The following is a 2,759-nucleotide window of genomic DNA, read 5'->3' as shown; positions in this document are numbered from 1 at the left end:
AAGATAATTTGACATCCTGCTTCTTTTGACATTTTTTTAAAACTCACTACAAAGTGGTGAGCATTTTAATGTCACAATTTTCAAAAGAAGCATTAAGGGCTCAAGATATCCAATAATATTTATTACACAACAGAGCCCATTAGTGACAGGTTTTGGATTTTGGGTTGACTTTGTGATTGGACCTTATTTATTACAATAAAGACAGTGTACTAGTTTCGGTATGAGCTGCCGAGCGAGAAAAGTTAACTCACCGTAAAATTTCTCGAAGTGATGACAATCGGAAAATAATATCTTGCGACCTTAACACATTTAATATTTTCAGTTTGAAGTTACGTGGAAGATAAGATCTATACTAATGTCTCACAATCATTTCAAGATCTTAAAGATAGAATTCGTGAAATACCAAATTATTCGGCAAATATGATTATTAGACATGAAAATAATTTGAGTCCATTCGCCTAATATCTTTTCAAATTGGCATAAGATTAAGGGCCACCAAACTCACTTCAATCTAATTATAGTTCCATTCCACACGGCATTCCTTCCGCGTTGTTAAAATATTGTTGTGATTCCATCTGTACTCCTTTACTTAGCATATTTAACAAGTCTCTCCAAGAAGGTATTTGTATTGAAGAACGTTAACTTTCTTATTTTGTACCAATTCATTAATCAGGTTCTTTTAACTGAGGACGGGACCAAGAACATTATACGAATCGCAAGTTCAGCACTTGTCCAAAAACGCAGAACAAATTCATTAACTTTTGACCAATGGACGACCCAGGCGGGTCATATGGGCCATAATATAATTAAAGATTCCATCTAAAGATTTGTTAGTAATTTAACGACATTTACTTAAATGCACAAAAAAAAAAAAGAATATTGAGGTGATTTCTGCTTGCGACATAGTGGCAAGTATTGCATTCCTAAAAAAATCGAACTCGAAATTTTGACAAGTGGAAAAAAGTGGGGCCTCTGCGTCTGTCTGTCTGTTCTGGCTCCTACATCTTGAAACGTTGTGCCGATTGAGTTCAAACTGGGAAATAATGGTTTAAGCCGATTAGCGTTGGACTGGCATACCAGAGCTCTTGTGTTCGATCCCTGCCTATTCCATTCAAAGTCTTTTTCACATGTACTGCCTCTTGCGAGTAATTGACAAATTCTTATAGCGTAATTTTTGTCATGAAAAGTGCTTTCTCAAATTTTCCGTTCGGATTTGGCTTAAAAAACTGTAGGTCCAATCCATTCCTGACAACAGTACACGCTCACAGAAATGGTTTGAGAGTTGTCACTAGGTCTAGTCACTAGGTCCTAGTTCTCAACGGACTGTTGGACTGTTGTGTTGCGCCAACCAATTAATTTATTTATTTTTAACAGCAATCGAAAAGTCGAATTTTTCAATAAATAACTGATACATTTTTTAAAAACTTTCTAAATTGTTTTCTTAATTTGGCTTTTTTCTACAAGAAAAACATATTTCGGAATTGAATCAGAAGAGTAAACTTCATAAAACCCTATTTAGTTTTTAATTTTTTAATTTTTCTCAAGTCAATATTATGTTGTCTGATTTTTAAAAACATATTGAAAAGGCTCACCATGTAAAATGTAAGCACCAAATAACTGCATATCAAAAGACAAAATTTACAAATCTATATGTAAAAATCAATTTAAAAAAACCGCTCTATTGATTTTCAAAAAAAAACTTAAGTTAATCTAAGTTTTTTTTTTGAGAAATAAAATGGCATTTACATTTTTGAGAAAAACTTATTTTTAAACAAACTTTTTAGAAGACATTAAAAAATTCTAGCGACCCAGTAGTGCATTTTATTTTTTTTTTTGATTTTTTGTTTAATACAAAAATTTTAAAATCTTAAACAAATAAAACTCTACTTATTGAAGTGAATTTGTTTTGGAAGCTCTAGAACTAAGATTGAAACACGGATTTTAATAATATAAACGTCCCAAAAACAGCAAAAAAGACACTTTAAATGTCTTTGAGATTCTGAAACGTGTTATTTGTGAGTGCCACACAAAACCAACTTATTTGTTTAATTTAATTTGTTTTTATCTAACTTTTAGAGAATTTATTTACTAAAATGCACCTATTTCCTTAAATTCAAGAACCAAATATTTTTCTACAATTTTTAAGTTTTGTTGACTACTTTACCATCGAAATATTTTCTAGAAGCTACGATTAAGCAGACTAATAGCAATAGTAATAATAAACTCCCGAAAATTGTGTTCGAAAAAACTACTTTTAAAAAAAGACCGATAATTCATTATCAGATCCTCTCTCATTTTCTGGATTTTTGAAGCTTTCTTGGCATTAATAAAGCTTTTTAAAAACAATTTCTTACATTTCTGCGTGAAATGCACCAAACACCATCTAAACTATTTTGTTTTGGGTCTTAAATATGGCATATTTAGAAAACTGTTGGAATCTTGGAATTCTTTCCATAACTTGCTGGGCATAGTGTTTTAAAATAATTGTAAAACTAAATTTGTCATTTTACACCTTGAAATGTGTAAATATAAGGCTAAGATGCCCATAATGTTATCTAAAATTTTGTCTGCCTTCTTTACAGTACATTAAAAAAACATTTTTAAACGGTTATAAGAAAAATCGTCCATATGTTAAGGGTGTGACCCCCCCTCATTAAAACTCTAGATCCGCAATTGATTTCCAAGTTATTTGAAAGTTTTGTGAAAACTAAGCTTGATTTTGTTACAAGTAAATATTTAACTGAACACATCATGGCTTT

The sequence above is a fragment of the Eupeodes corollae genome, chromosome 2, assembly GCF_945859685.1.
Source record: "Eupeodes corollae chromosome 2, idEupCoro1.1, whole genome shotgun sequence".
Classification (NCBI taxonomy): domain Eukaryota; kingdom Metazoa; phylum Arthropoda; class Insecta; order Diptera; family Syrphidae; genus Eupeodes; species Eupeodes corollae.
The sequence above is the reverse complement of the archived record's forward strand: the minus strand, read 5'-3'. Positions refer to the sequence as shown.